The 15,964-nt window shown below is 37.1% G+C and overlaps 1 protein-coding gene across 45 annotated transcripts in view; it reads right to left on the bottom strand.

Annotated features, from left to right (window-relative positions):
• Nucleotides 1-15,964, bottom strand: part of HMBOX1 (homeobox containing 1) — a 166,146-nt gene that overhangs the window by 132,807 nt on the left and 17,375 nt on the right. Inside the window, exon 2 of one of the 45 annotated variants that reach the window (XM_063816271.1) lies at nt 3,438-3,484. The exons of the other annotated variants lie outside the window; for them this stretch is intronic. The gene's annotated coding sequence lies outside the window, so the exon portion shown is untranslated. The remainder of the gene's footprint in view (nt 1-3,437; nt 3,485-15,964) is intronic. 45 annotated transcript variants of the gene reach the window in all.

Raw genomic sequence — 15,964 nt, 5'->3', positions numbered from 1 at the left:
CTGTATTGCTTAGGGACAAATGACAAGAAAAAAGTATTGGTACATATCCCAAAGAAATGGAAACAGGTGTTCAAATGTAAACTTCCTTAGCTCCTGGTTTTAGTTCTTATTTCATAGCAATATCCATCAATTTGGACAATTTGAATGGATAAAATGTGGCATATCCACAAAATGGAGCATTATTCAACTGCAGAAATTAATGAGTCATGCTACAATATAGATGAACCCTGAAAACCCTGGCTATGCAAAATAAGCCAGATCCAAATAGTAGTATGCTGCGTGATTCTGTTTATATGAAATGTCCAGAATAGGCAAATCCACAGAAACAGAAAGTAGACCTGCAGTTGCTAGGGGATGAGGGCAGGAGAGAATTAGGAGTGACTGCTTAATGGGTATAATTTCCTTCTAAACTGAACCCTAGATGAAAAACTTCTGAACCAGACAGTGGTGACAGTTGTGCAACACTGTAAATGTATTTAATGTCACTGAATTGTACTCATTAAAATAGTTAAAATGGTCAATTTTAGGTTATGTGTATTTACATAATTTTAAATTTTAAGAAAACAAAAGAACAAGTACAAAAAAGGGATAATGCCCATCTACCTGTAGGCTTTTTTATAGTATTACTTGATGTGTAAAGAGAGATCAGACACATAGCATCACTTTAATCACAATAAATTATTATTATTCCAGGAAACTATTATTATGCCACAAAAGTATGGTTGCTACCAAAGCACACTCTGGATAAATGAGATTTCACAGTAGTAACTCATAGAATATATTAGAAATAATATATTGTTACTCCTCTTCAAACAAAACTTAATGTGTTCAAAGTCTGCATTACAGATTAAGAATAATTTAAGAAAATAACATAAAATTAATGCCTGGTGAGTTAACTAGAGGTCTGAGAACTGTCTGAAATTATGTGGAAATTGTGTATGTGTATTACTGTAAGAATTCATAATTTTTAGATTTCAACGGTACCCAGGTTAATAACTACTGATAAGCCACAAAGAAAACATTAAACAAAGAATGTTTTGCTTCATTTCTCAAAGCACAGATTTGATTTTGCAAAGATAAAAGTACTTTAAAAAGTAGAATTCAAAAATAAAAGCCCAACAAAGTGTTGTCCTATTACAGTTGTCCCTTGGTATCTTTGGGCGATTGGTTTCAGGACCACCCTCCGTCCCACCTCCCCACAGACATCAAAATCCATGGATGCTCAAATCCCTTATGTAAAATAGTGTAGCATTTGCAAAGAACCTACGCACAACCTCTGGTGTACTTTAAAGCATCTCTAGATTACTTATACTATCTAATACAATGTAAATACCACGTAAATGGTTGTCTGACTGTATTGTTTAGGGAATAATAAGGAAAAAGTCTGTATTTGTTCAGGACAGACACAACCTTTACTTTTTCTTCCCCATATATTTTTGATCCATAGCTGCATAAATCCATGGATGTGGGACCAACAGATATACAGAAACAACTATATTTCCAGGCAAAATTTAAGTTTGGCCTCCTCCCTGTAGCTTTTCCTGATGACATTAGTTCATAATTGTCTCCCTTTTCTAATACTCCTCTTCTAAGTATTACTTTTGTGATGGTTAGCTTCTTATGTACTCATTTGTTGATTTAGCATAATTCATCACCTTAGTATGTACTACCTTGATCCCAAGCATTTCTGCGTATAGGTCTTCTCTATCTCCATAAATGAGAAGCTACTCAAGTGATAGAGCTTTTGTATTTTACTTATTTAGTAGCCCTACAACATAAAAGACAACACATAACTATTTTATTTTTATAAGCTTCCTATGTCTTTTAAAATTAAATATAAGCATGTTTTATGGTATATGTTCTGTACTTCAAATGAGGATGTGTATTTTGGAGTAATTTTGCAGTTATCATAACACTGAATAATGAATGAAACATATGCAGTTATCAAATCCATCATTAAAGTATCTCGTAATCATGTTGGTTCATTTGGTCAACCATATCTACTAATACTTTGTGGTATTATTGGTAGTATTCATTCTTGCCTATTTTACTTACATGTAGAGAAGCTTTATTAAAATCTTTCTCAAGTCTACAGGTTTCCTTTATACAGTATATTCACTACATGACAAACTAAAAATAAAAGGTCATAATCCATCATCCTGATATCAAGTGATGGCCAAAGGTCTATGGAAATATTTTTGGTTTAGGTATGATTGAGACAGGGTCTCACTCTGTTGCCCAGGCTGGAGTGCGGTGGCATGATCTCAGCTCACCGCAACCTCTGCCTCCCAGGCTCAAGTGATTCTCTTGCCTTAGCCTCCCGACTAGCTGGGATTACAGGCATATGCCACTACCACCTGGCTAATTTTTGTATTTTTAGTATAGACGGGGTTTTACCATGTTGGCCAGGCTGGTCTTGAACTTCTGACCTCAAATGATCCACCCGCCTCAGCCTCCCAAAGTGCTGGGATTACAGGCGTGAGCCACTGTGCCTAGCCAGGTTTAGGGATGATTTTAAATGCTTATGAAATGTTTGTTTTAAAGATTTATTTATATCATAATGTTATAGTGCATTTAGTACCACTTATTACAAATCATTCTGGAATCCATAAAAGTTTTCTTATATTTTTTGTCTGGTTTATGTTAGAGTATGTTATTCTTTAAGTCAGATATAAAGTAAAATAACATAAATCTCTACTTAAATTTCACTTACCCTAGCTTCTCCACTATGATTATTTCATCTACTGATTGTTTTATAGAATGTCTGGTCTCTCAAAAGATAGATGAATACTTTTCTGACACTCTCCTCTAAAAAATCAAGGCAGATTAAGCACTTTCCTTCTACACCACCTTGAGCATGTTTCTATTATGGCAACAATCATACTTCTGGGCTCGTTTATGTTCGTATCTCTTTCATCAGACAGTAAACCTAGCCACAGTCTCCAGCATGGTAGGTACTCAATAAATGCCCATTAATTTCTTTGAGGAAATATTTGGGTATGAGGGCACTATGCATAAATGAATACATGCTTACAGAGAATCATTTAAAAAGATAAATCTCACGAGATAATCTAATCATATAATATCTTAACAGTTACATCTTTTCCATTATGGCAACACAAAAAATTCTCATAATAAAATGTAATATATTTAAACTTCAGGCAAATACTGCCTAGGGTTTTAATTTATAAGCAAATATGAAGGGCTTATGAGTTTGGATGACCAATTGTATTATTCACAACTATATTCCAACGCCCTACCATAGTACCTTGTTTATAGTAGGAACTCAATAGTGATTTGATAAATTAGTTAATAAAAACAGGTTAACGAATTTGATGCAGAGAGGCACAAGTTAGTAAATGGTATCTGGAGCTAAGAAACAATGAATATAAATAAAAGGTTAACATATAAATTTGAAACTGGGTTGTCAAGTTTACCTGGTTGATGTAAAATCTTGGAAGAAGTGTAGAAAAAAATGCTGCATCTGTCACAATAAAAGTTCTTGTTTATTCATAAGCCAGCCCTGTGTGCAATACATCTCTAGGTCTAGCTATTGAAACACACACACACACACACACACACAAAACTTCGCTTGTTCTTTATAATATTTAGCATTTGAAATACACTTTTGACTATGGCTTTCATTTTAAAATTAAGGTATAACACTGATGTCTTGAGTATTCATTTTACAAAAGAATTTAAAATAGGATTTTATTGTTTTAGCTTTGCTTGTTCTTGCTTAGGTCATGTGTAACAAAATTTGATTTACAAAAATACAAATTATATACTACCTTCCAAGGAAATGGATTTTGCCAAAAGAAAATAAAAATGTGTGTGGGTATTGTGTATTACTATGACATCCAAAATTATAAACAAGTCATTCAAGTTGTGGACATCTTACATCTTTTGCCTATACAGTTGGCCCTCCATATCCATGAGTTTTACATCTGAGGATTCAATCAACTATGGAAATCTGCAGCTAATAAACAATCCACTGTATTGTTTATTGAAATTATTGAAAATACAGCATTGTGCTATCTGTAACGCAATAAATACTGAGATTAAGAATAGACCAAATATTCAATAAAGAAATAATGTCAATTCTACTCAATTTCTTCCAGAAAATATAAGGGAAGAAAACATTTCCCGAATCATTTTATGAGGTCAAAATTATCCCAATAAAAAGGCCAGAGAATTAAATTACATGAAAATACAGTATTGTGTTGGCTATAATACAATAAATACTGAAATAAATACAGTGTTTTCCATCCATGGTTGGTTAAATCTGCAGATGAAGAACCCTTGGATACAGAAGGGCCATCTAAGGGACTTGAACATCAGCAGATTTTGGTAGCCAAAGGGAGTCCTGGAACCAATTCCCCACAAACAAAGGCACAGTCAAAAACATAGTGTACAGTTAGAAGGCTAACTGTATCTGTTACTGGGTTAATCCTTCACCAATGGAGAAAAATTTATGACATGAACACTGAGCAGTCAATATTCTGTCACTTTCCTCTCTGTTTTCCTCAAGAAAAAGAACTTCCCTGTTTTCTAATTCCCTAATTTTTCTATTTAGAATTGATAGTATAAAGAAATACTTTAAAAGTTGCTATAGTTATTTGGATGTCTTCAGAAGTTCCTGCTGTTTTTAAAACAGGGTTATGACTTTACACACTGAATACAGGTGTGTAAACAACTTTGATAATATATCATAAATAGCAGCAGACCTTATGTGTTTATTCATGTTCCAGAAAATGACTATGTTATTGATGACAGTGATACTTACTACTTTAAAATACTTATGTTAAATGAAAGGCGGGAAGCACTTAAACTCGGTGTGCTGGTGGTAAAATGATGTTTATAAACTCAAATACAGCACAAACATTTCACGAGTTATGATTTTTTGATAATGAAAGAGGGAACATCATTAGAGACCCTATAGAGGTTAAAAGTACCAGGTAATACTATAAACAAGTCTATGTCCATAAATTCAGTAACTCAGATGAAATGGACCAGCTCCTTGAATACATACACTACCAAAAGAAACAACATGGCCAGGCGTGGTGGCTCACGCCTATAATCCCAACACTTTGGGAGGCCAAGGCAGGCGGATCACAAGGTCAGGAGATTGAGACCATCCTGGCTAACACGGTGGAACCCCATCTCTACTAAAAATACAAAAAATTAGCCGGGTGTGGTGGCATGCACCTGTAGCCCCAGCTACTCGGGAAGCTGAGGCAGGAGAATCTCTTGAACCTGGGAGGCAGAGGTTGTGGTGAGCCGAGATCACGCCACTGCACTCCAGCCAGGGCGACAGAGCAAGAGTCCATCTCAAAAAATAAAAATAAAAATAAAAATAACATGAATAGTTGAATAGCTCTTAAGGAAACTGAGTTCATAGTTTAAAAATATCACAACCAAGAAAACTGCAGGCCTGGATAGTTTCACTGGCCAATTTGACCAAATATTCAATGAAGAAATAATGGCAATCCTACTCAGTCTCTTCCAGAAAATAGAAGAGAAGAAAGAATTTCCCAAATCATTTTATAAGGCCAGCATATTATCCTAGTACAAAAGCCAGAGGATTAAATTACATGACAGGAAAACTACAAACTAATATCCCTGATGAACACAGATGAAAAAATCCTCAACAAAACTGTAGCCAACTGAATCCAGCAATATATGAAAAGAACAATACAGCATGCAAGGTTTATTCAGTATTCAAAAATCAGTCAATGTAATTCTCCATAATCACAGACTAAATAAGAAAAATGAAGAAAAAGCACTTGATAAAAGTTAATATAATATCTTATTCATGACCAAAACTCGGAGCAAACTAAAAATAGAACCTCCTTAAACTGATAAATGGCATCCATGAAAACCCTAAATATATCATATTTAATAATGAAAGATAAAATGCTTTTGCCTTAACACTGAAAACAGACAAGTCTGTCCATTCTAACCACTACTATTCAGTATCATACCAAAAGTTTTAGTCAGTATAATACAGTAAGGGAAAAAAAAAGCACAGACTGGAAAGGAAAAAGTAAAACCTTTTCTATTCACACGCAATGTGATTGTCATGTAGAAAATCTTAAGGTTTCTAGAAAAAAAACTCTTCAAACTAACATATGAATTTATCAAGGCTATAAGATACAAAGATAATATACAAAAATCAATTACATTTCTACTTATTAACAATGAACTAACAATCCAATAAAAATATACCATTTATAATAGCACCAAAATCATAAAATATTTAGGCATAAGTCTAGTAAATAGATGAAGAATCTGAATGCTGAAAACAACAGAAAAAATCAAAGATGATCTAAATAAATGGAGAGATATACAGTGTTCATGGACCAGAAGACTTAATATTGCTAAGATGTAAATTCTGCCCAAATTGCTCTAACGGCCAACACAATCCCAATAAAAATTCTAGAAGATCTTTTGGTATATATTAACAAGGTAATTCTTTTTTTTTTTTTTTTTTTTTTTTGAGACAGGGTCTTGCTCTGTCACCCAGGCTGGAGTGCAGTGATATGATCTCTGCTCACTGTAACCTCTGCCTCCTGGGCTCAAGTGTTCCTCTCACCTCAGCCTCCTGAGTAGCTGGGACTACAGGCATGCATCACTAAGTTTGGCTAATTTTTATATTTTGTAGAGACAAAGTCTCACTCTATTGCCCAGGCTGGTCTTGAACTCCTGGGCTCAAGCTATCCTCCCATGTCTGCCTAACAAGCTAACTCTAATATCTGTATGGAAAGGCCAATGAATGAGAATAGTAAAAACAATTTAGATTTTAAAAAAAAAGTTGGAAGACTCATATTAACTGATTGTAAGACTTACAATACCGTAATGAAGATAGTGTGTTCGTAGAAAAGGGACAGACAGATAGATCAATAGAATAGAATAATAGAAAGTCCAGAAACAGACTCACACAAATATGGTCAATTAATATTTGACAAAGGTGTAAAGTCAATTCAATGGAAAAAGGATAGCCTTTTTCAATAAATGGAGCTAGAACACGTGGAAATCTATATCCAAAAACATAAAACCTTGCCCATACCTCAAATCTTCTACACGCATTAACTCAAAGTGGGTCACAGACTTACATGGAAAACCCAAAAATATAAAACTTCTAGAACAAAACACAGGAGAAAAACTCTTTGTGAATAGCATAGGATTTGTGATCCTGGGTTATATCCCATGGGTAATTCCTGATTGGCACATACTATTCAGTACATTTCATCCTCCTGGTTACAGTGGCAGGAATCATGGATGATCAGAAGGCCCAATACAAACAATGAAACTCATGGTGACATCTGCTGAGGGATTCTGGGGAAAAATTTCCCCTTACTTAGAGGGCAGATACTGAAAATATGCTGTCTTCTTTCTTAAAGATATGAACAAGAAAACACATAAATCTGCTGACTGCAGTGGCCAACTTGAGAAAATGAGAGCCAGCCTTAAGACAAAGTAGAAACTATAACTGCTGTCCAAAACAGTAGCCACTGGCTATATGTGGTTACTGGGCCTTTGAAATCTGGCTAGTCTGAATTGAGACATGTTGTAAGAGTAAAATACCAGTTTTGAAGACTTAAGAACGTAAAATATCTCAATTTTTATACTAATTCCATGTGAAATAGTAATATTTTGGAAATACTGAGTTAAATAAAACCTGTTATTAAAATTAATTTTGCCAGGCACAGTGTCACATGTCTATAGTTCTAGCTACTCAGGAGGCTGAGACAAGAGGATCACTTGAACCCAGGAGTTCTGTGCTATAGTGTGCTAAAGCTGATCAGGTGCCCCCACTAAGTATGGCATCAATATGGTGACCACTTAAAGCAGTAGGGAACCACCCAAGTTGCCCAAGGAGGGGTGATCCAGCCCAAGTTAGAAACACAGCAGGTCAAAACTCTCATACACCTGTGAATATGGCCACTGCACTCCACCCTGGGCAACAGAGCAGGACTCTGCCTCTTTTTTTTTTTTTTTTTTTTTGAGACAGAGTCTCGCTCTGTCACCCAGGCTGGAGTGCAGTGGCGCGATCTTGGCTCACTGCAAGCTCCACCTCCTGGGTTCACGCCATTCTCCTGCTTCAGCCTCCCAAGTAGCTGGGACTACAGGCACCTGCCACCATGCCCGGCTAATTTTTTGTATTTTTAGTAGAGACGGGGTTTCACCATGTTAGCCAGGATGGTCTCCATCTCCTGACCTTGTGATCCGCCCGCCTCAGCTTCCAAAAGTGTTGGGATTACAGGCGTGAGCCACGGCGCCCAGTCAGACCCTGTCTCTTTAAAAAAAATGAATTTCATCTGTTTCTTTTTACTTCATAAAATGTAGTAACTAGAATATTTAAATTTTAAAATGTAATAGGCATTATATTCCTATTGGATAGAGTTGCTCTAGGAAGTTGAGAATGCAAAGTAAAACAACACAACATTATAACAACAACAAAGATTACTGATGACATCTTAGAGCCTCTGGATCAATTTTTGCCAGAAGTCTTACCTGTCTTTGGATTTTGTGATATATAAACAAATAAATTTCCTTTATAGTTTGTTGGTTTCCACAGAATTTGTTATTTTGCAACTGAACATATCTAATCCAGAAGTACTTCTATAGCCACCTTTGAAGAAATAAAAATATGTTCTGCGGAATTTCCTTTGCAGTTCTTTCACTCTATTTGCATATGCTTATAATGCATTCACTGGTTTTTATAAAGCATTTCATTTCCATTATAGGTATTACAAGTATAACACTGGGTTCAAATAAAGTAGAATATATTCTAACAAGGAAGTTCTCACTGAAATAAGAGCAAAAAAAGAAATTTTCACTGAAATGAAAACCACATATTTATTTTATTAATTCAAATGTTACTGACCCTCTAACTTAGGTTAGGGATGTCAAATAGGCTTCAGTATCACATTAACTGTCATGGCTGTCTGTAGTGCTGTGGTTCAAAGAATGCTAAGCTGAAGTTTATACAGATGTTTGTCTTGATCAAGACAAGTGAAGGCATGTGTTCAGATATTTACTTACCTAGCAAAACAGTGCCTGTCCACAGTTTAAAGTGGGAAAAGATGATTCTGATGAGGCAATTTTTTTAAGTGTTTAATTAGTATGTTAAATTTCCCACTGGCCATTCTTTAATAGATGGGGTATCTATTTGATCCCACATTTACAATTTGATCCTTAAGTTCCTAAATACAGATTTTACTATATAAGTCCCCATCGTTTTCTAATATCCTCTTTGACAATGCAGGTTTATAAAATTCCCGGTAGTTTTTCTGTAGATGAATATAAATGTACACACTGAACTTACCCATCTCAAGTGGTTAGGCTGATTTATTTAATACAAGGAGGTTATCTCTTTTTAAAACAGATCAGGCCAGGCACGGTAGCTCACGCCTGCAATCCCAGCACTTTGGGAGGCCTAGGCAGGCAGATCACTTGAGGTCAGGAGTTCGAGACCAGCCTGGCCAACATGGTGAAACCCTGTCTCTAAAAATACAGAAATTAGCCGGATGTGGTGGCACATGCCTGTAGTCCCATCTACTTGGGAGGCTGGGGCAGAAGAATCGCTTGAATTTGGGAGATGGAGGTTGCAGTGAGCCGAGATTGTGCCACTGCACTCCAGCCTGGGTGACAAGAGTGAGACTCCATCCCTCCGCCCCCACAAAAAAAAAAAAAAAAAAAAAGAATCACTTGAACCCAGGAGGTGGAGGCTGCAGTGAGATCACGCCACTGCACTCCAGCCTGGGCGACAGAGTGAGACTTTGTCTCAAAATAGATAAATAAATCAAAATACAACAGATCAAAGGATCTCTATTCACTTAGCAGACGTTACTAAGCATTTACTATGAGTCAAGAACTGTGCTGGGTGCTATGGGGAGAGAAAGAGAAATGCATGGTTCTTAACCCTATGCAGTTTACAGTCTAGTGGGAAAACAGACAAATAATTACAATAAGTTGTAATGTGTACTATAGGGAAAGTACAGAGTATTCCAGAAGCATGTAAGAAAATATCATAACCTAATCTAGGCAAGTATTTAAAGTAAGACACAAAGAACTAATGGACATTGCCGGGTTGAGAAGTGGGGAAATGGGATGGTGAAGGCGAGGTGGGAGGGTGAATTCACCTACTTAGAGAGAACAGCATGTGGGGTAACAGGCAGGAAAAAGCTTGCCCAACTGAGAAACTTAAAGAAGATTAGCTGGAACATCAAATGCAAAAAGAAAAGTAGTAATAATGTTAGAGATAAGTGAGTGCAAATATGTTGGAGAGTCTTACAAAGCACATTAAATAGTTTGGACTTTACCCTAAGGGCAAGGGTTTAAAAAGACTTAAGGATAACATTATCCATCTTGCTATCCCGTGGGGAAAGAGGGCAAGACCAGCACTAGGGAGTGTCATTAGGAGATTTTACAGTAACCATTCTAGGCCATCACTGACAATGACTTGGATCAGGGTGACTACAGGAGGAAAAGGGAGAAATGGTGAAATTGGTGATATTTGGAAATAGAATATAGAAGAGTTAACATGAAGGAAGTAAGAATCAGAGTAATCCTCAGGTTTTTAGCTTGAATAGGTGTTTGATCGTTGGTGTCATTTCCTACAATAAGCAATACTAGAAGCGGAGAAAACTTAAGTATGTTTTTTAAAGCATAAAAAGGCATCTTTGAGATGACTTTGAAACACCCGAAAAGAAATATCTAGTATAAAGTTCTCTCTGGAACTCAACAGAGAGGCCTAGGCTAGTCTGTAAGTGGTAAATGAGGCTATAAAGGTAGATGAGCTTGCTTATGGAGTATGTTTAGACAAGAATAGGGCCTGGAGCAGAGCTCTGAGGAACTTGAAGGGCAAGAAGCAGCCCCCAAAAGAAGAAAACCCAAAACACAGAAGTATCAAAGAAGCCGCAGAAGCAAGTGTTTCATAAAGAAGGAATGATCATTGACAAAAACTGCTGAAATATCAAACCAGAAAACTGAAATTTGTCCATGAATTTTAGCAAAATTGTGAAAAAGAGTTTTGGAGATTAATGAGGGGTATACACCAGATTCTGGTGGATTGAAGAGTTCATCAAGAAATGGGGGTGAGAATAGTCAATATTGTCTATAGATGAGAAAACAGAAACATGGCAGAATCTGGATGGGAAAGTGAGGTTGAGGGAGCTTGTGTTTTCTTTTTAAGATGGGAAACACTCGAGATTCTTCAATACTAATAAGATGGAGTACCTATTTTTCATTAAGAAGCTTGAAAATGCCAGATATTCATATCCCAGCTTCCTTTAGAAATACAGTACAGATGCTCCTCAACTTAGCGTAAGGTCACATCCTGATAAACCCACAGTAAGTTGAAAGTATTGTTATGTTGAATACGCATTTAATACATCTAACCTATCAAACATCATAGCTTAGCCTAGCCTAATCAAAATGTGCTTAGAACAGTTTCAGTATAGTGTTCAATAAATTAAATGAGATATTCAACACTTTATTATAAAATAGCCTTTGGTTAGATGATTTGGCCCAGCATTGTGAAAAGGTAGCATATCACATATGGCCAGTTGGGAAAGAAGTCAAAATTCAAAATATGAAGTATAGTTTTTACTGAATGCATATCACTTTTGCACCATCATAAAGTTAAAAAATCATTAAGTCAAGCCATGGTAAGTCGGGGACCATCTGTACAGTTGTCCCTTGGTATCTGCAGTGGGCTGGTTCCAAAATACTCCCCTCTGCCCTCCCCCAACCCTGCAGATACCAAAATCTATAGACGCTCAAATCACTTATGTAAAATGGTGTAGTGCTGGTGTCACAACCAGAAAGAACCCTCTTAAATAGAGATGACCACTGCAGCAGGGGCAAGTTTTAGGAGCAGCAGCAATAAAAGTCAAGCAGCAGCCAGGCGCGGTGGCTCACGCCTATAATCCCAGCATTTTGGGAGGCCGAGGTGGGTGGATCATTTGAGGTCAGAAGTTCAAGATCAGCCTGGCCAATGTGGTGAAATCCTGTCTCTACTAAAAATACAAAAATTAGCCGGGCATGGTGGCAGGCACTTGTAATCCCAGTTACTCGCCAGGCTGAGGCAGGAGAATCGCTTGAACCCGGGAGGCAGTGGTTGCAGTGAGCTGATATCGCACCACTGCGCTCCAGCCTGGGCAACAGAGGGAGACTTCAAAAAAAGTCAAGCAGCAGCATTCAGTGGTGCCAGCAGCAGTAAGCAAGCAACAGTATTGCTGTCCTAATCAGACTGCACCTGTGGTGTGGCTCTGACTGGTTTCTGCCAAGGACAGCACCCTCCCCCCAGGTCTTCTCATTGTACAAGCCTGGCTGCAGTCTTCCTAGCAATTCTAAGAGCTTCCTAACATCTATTTAATAAATTTACTTCTAGGTTAAATAGGCCAAAATCAGTTTTTGTTGCTTCCAACTAAGAAATCTGACTGCTTAAGGAATTACAGTAAAAGATGATGTTCTGTCAGTGGTATGGTGGCAAATCGACTCCCCCAGTACAACCACCAGAATATCAGGTTTGAAACACTGACGTGGTCATTTAGTATCACTACAAGTGAACTCTACAATTAGATAATTACTTTCTGAAATAGAGCTGAAGCAGAGTAAGGTACCCTGTCACTGCTCTCTCATTTCATTAGTCCCTGTGATTCTTTAAAATGAGCATGAATTTTAAGAAGAATTGAAAGGTTCCCCTTTCAAAACAAATCAGTAAGAGAAAGAAAAGACAAGGATTAGGAGAAAATATCTGCAAAACATATTAATATATCTATAAAAGACATGTATCCCAAATACATACAGAATTCTTACAGTTTCAATATGATGACAACCCAACTATAAGATGAGCAAATACCTGAATAGATATTTCATCAAAAAAGATATATGAATTGCCAATAAGCACATGAAAACATGCTGAACATCATTAGTTATTAGGGAAATGCAATCCAATACCATTCCCACTAGAATGGCTATAATAAAAAAAGATAGACAATAACAAGTGTTGACAAGGATGTGAAGAAACTGCGACTCTAATATATTGCTGGTGAAACAGTAAAATAGTTTTGCAGTTTCTTAAAAAGCTAAACATAGATACCATGCAAGCCAACAATTCCACTTCTAGGTACCTATCCAAGAAATAAAAACATGTTCCCCCAAAAAGTTGCATGCAAATGTCATAAAAGCATTTTTAAAAATATCCTCCAATCTGGAAACATCCCAAACAACCATCAGCTGGTGGACAAACAAAATGTGGTATTTTAAAACAACTGAATGCTATTCAGCAATAAAAAACAGAATATTGATACATGCTACAAAGTGGATGAACTTCAAAAACATTACACTTAGTCAAAGAGACCAGAAACAAAAGGCCACATACTGTCTGATTCCATTTACATAAAATGTCTGGAAAGGACAAATCTGTAAACACAAAAGGTATTTTGGTTGGTATAAACACATAAAGCATGGTGGTTGTCTGGAGCTGGGGTTGGGGCTAGGAATAGGGATTAAGTATAAAAGAACATAAGGGTTCTTGTGGAGGTGATGAAAGTGTTCTGGGACTGAACAGGCTGAGGCAGGAGAATCACCTGAGCCCAGGAAGTCAAGGCTGCAGTGAGCCATGATCACACCACAGTACTACAGCCTGGGTGATGAAAGACCCATTTGAGCCAAAAATGGGTCTCAAAAAAAAAAAAGTTCTAAAATTGGATTGTGGTGGTGTTTTGCACAAGTTGGAAAATTCACTAGAAGTCATTGAGCAGTACACTTAATACAGATGAATTTTACACCAAATAAATTATATGTCAGTAAAGTTTGTTGTTTCTTTTTTAAAGAAGTTCTCAAGTCTCATTTTTTTTTTAGTCTTCATAGAAGGCTACTTAAGCACTTTAGCAGGCGAGGCACCTGTAGATTATTTGCAGGAGCTGTGTCTGGTGTGAAAGACAACTCTTCAGCTTAGCAATGACTCCTAATACTACATAGCATTTGTATATTCTAGGACAGTTCTTCTCAAAGTCTGGTCTGTAGACCAGTATTGATCCATGGGCACTGTTACTGTCTGAAACTGGTCCATGACTAGTTACAGAAATTGAGACTAAGTGTTTAGAAATTTTAATAGCAATTTGACCAATTAATATATCTCCTGAAACTGATATTTGGACTTGTATCATATTTCTTTGGCTATTTTTTCCACTTAATTTTTCTAGTTACCCATTTTTATTGTATTTTACAAAAGACACTATCAGCCAATGAGATTATAAAAATGTTGCGTTACCACAGATAGTTCAAAAAACATTGCTCAACAAAGTTTTTCTACCATCCTACAACTGGCCATCATATAGACTGGTAGGTCAATTATCTTGTCAAACTAACCTTTAAAAAATACATAAACATGCTTTCAAATGCCCCAACTACCCTGGTGGTACAATCAACAGTAATTTTTTTTTTTTTTTTTTAGAGATAGGGTCTCACTCTGTCACCCATCTTGGAGTGTAGTGGTGCAATCATAGCTCACCACAGGCTCCAACTTTGGCTCAAATGATCCTGCCTTAGCTTCCTGAGTAGCTGGGACTACAGGTGCAAACCACTACACGCAGCTAATTTTTAAAAATTTTTTGTAGAGATGGAATCTCGCTATGAGGCCCAGGCTGGTTGGTCTCAAACTCCTGGCTTCAAGCAATCCTCCTGCATCAGCTTCCCAAAACACTGAAATTACAGGGAGGAGCCACCTCACCCGGCCACAACACTAAATTTTAAGTCCTTCTATATAACCCAGGTTTTTTTTTATGACAGAGTCTCGCTCTGTCGCCCAGGCTGGAGTCCAATGGCACAATCTCGGCTCACTGCAGGCTCACTGCAACCTCCACCTCCCAGGTTCAGGCAATTCCACTGCCTCAGCCTCCCACATAGCTGGGATTACAGGCATGCGCCACCATGCCCGGCTAATTTTTGTATTTTTGGTAGAGACAGGGTTTGGCCATGTTGGTCAGGCTGGTGTCGAACTCCTGACCTCAGGTGATCTGCCCGCCTTTGGCCTCCCAAAGTGCTGGGATTACAGGTGTGAGCCACCACGCCTGGCCCATAACCCATATTTTAATAGATGTTCATTTGTTTTTCCATTTTTATAAATAGACTTTCGAGTTTATAATTAAATGATAAAAATTCAAGCTATATATAATTAATGTCAATTCTTCCCTTTCCCTTAAAAAAGTAGGTTTGAATTTGCAAAATAAACCTACTCTTTGAATTCTAATAAATTATGGTCCTAGGAAAGGTCCTATAAAACAAAACAAGACAAGCTAATTATATTTTCATTTAAAAATAACAGTACAAACCAAATATGTTCCTATGTCCATTTGGAAATTAATCCAAAACATAATATATAAATCAGTATATTTTAGGCTGGGCACAGTGGCTTATGCCTGTAATCCCACCACTTTGGGAGGCTGATGCAGGCAAATCACTTGAGGCCAGGAGTTTGAAACCAGCCTGGGCAACATGCGAAATCTCATCTCTACAAAAAATACAAAAACTAGCCATACAAAAACTGTGGTGGCATGCACCTGTGGTCCCAGCTAATCGGGAGGCTAAGGTAGGGAGGATGGCTTCAGCTGATGAGATGAGGTTGCAGTGCACCAAGATCATGCCACCGGACTCCAGACTGGACAATAGAGCGAGAACTTGTCTCAAAAAGAAAGAAAGAAAGAAAGAAAGAAAGAAAGAAAGAAAGAAAGAAAGAAAGAAAGAAATCAGTATATTTCATATAGTATACAACACGATGTCCCAAATGTATGTCAATGAATTAAATCAGGCAATATAATAACCAAGGATACACATATACTCAAGAGATCTCTAGGAGAGGTGCTTTATAATTCGGTGGTCAGCAAATAGCTGGAAGACTCAGGACAACAGCAGAACAGAAGCCGTCTAGGATCCCACAGACATGCTGAGA

Source organism: Pan troglodytes, chromosome 7 (assembly GCF_028858775.2).
Source record: "Pan troglodytes isolate AG18354 chromosome 7, NHGRI_mPanTro3-v2.0_pri, whole genome shotgun sequence".
NCBI lineage: Eukaryota > Metazoa > Chordata > Mammalia > Primates > Hominidae > Pan > Pan troglodytes.
The sequence above is the reverse complement of the archived record's forward strand: the minus strand, read 5'-3'. Positions and strand labels throughout refer to the sequence as shown.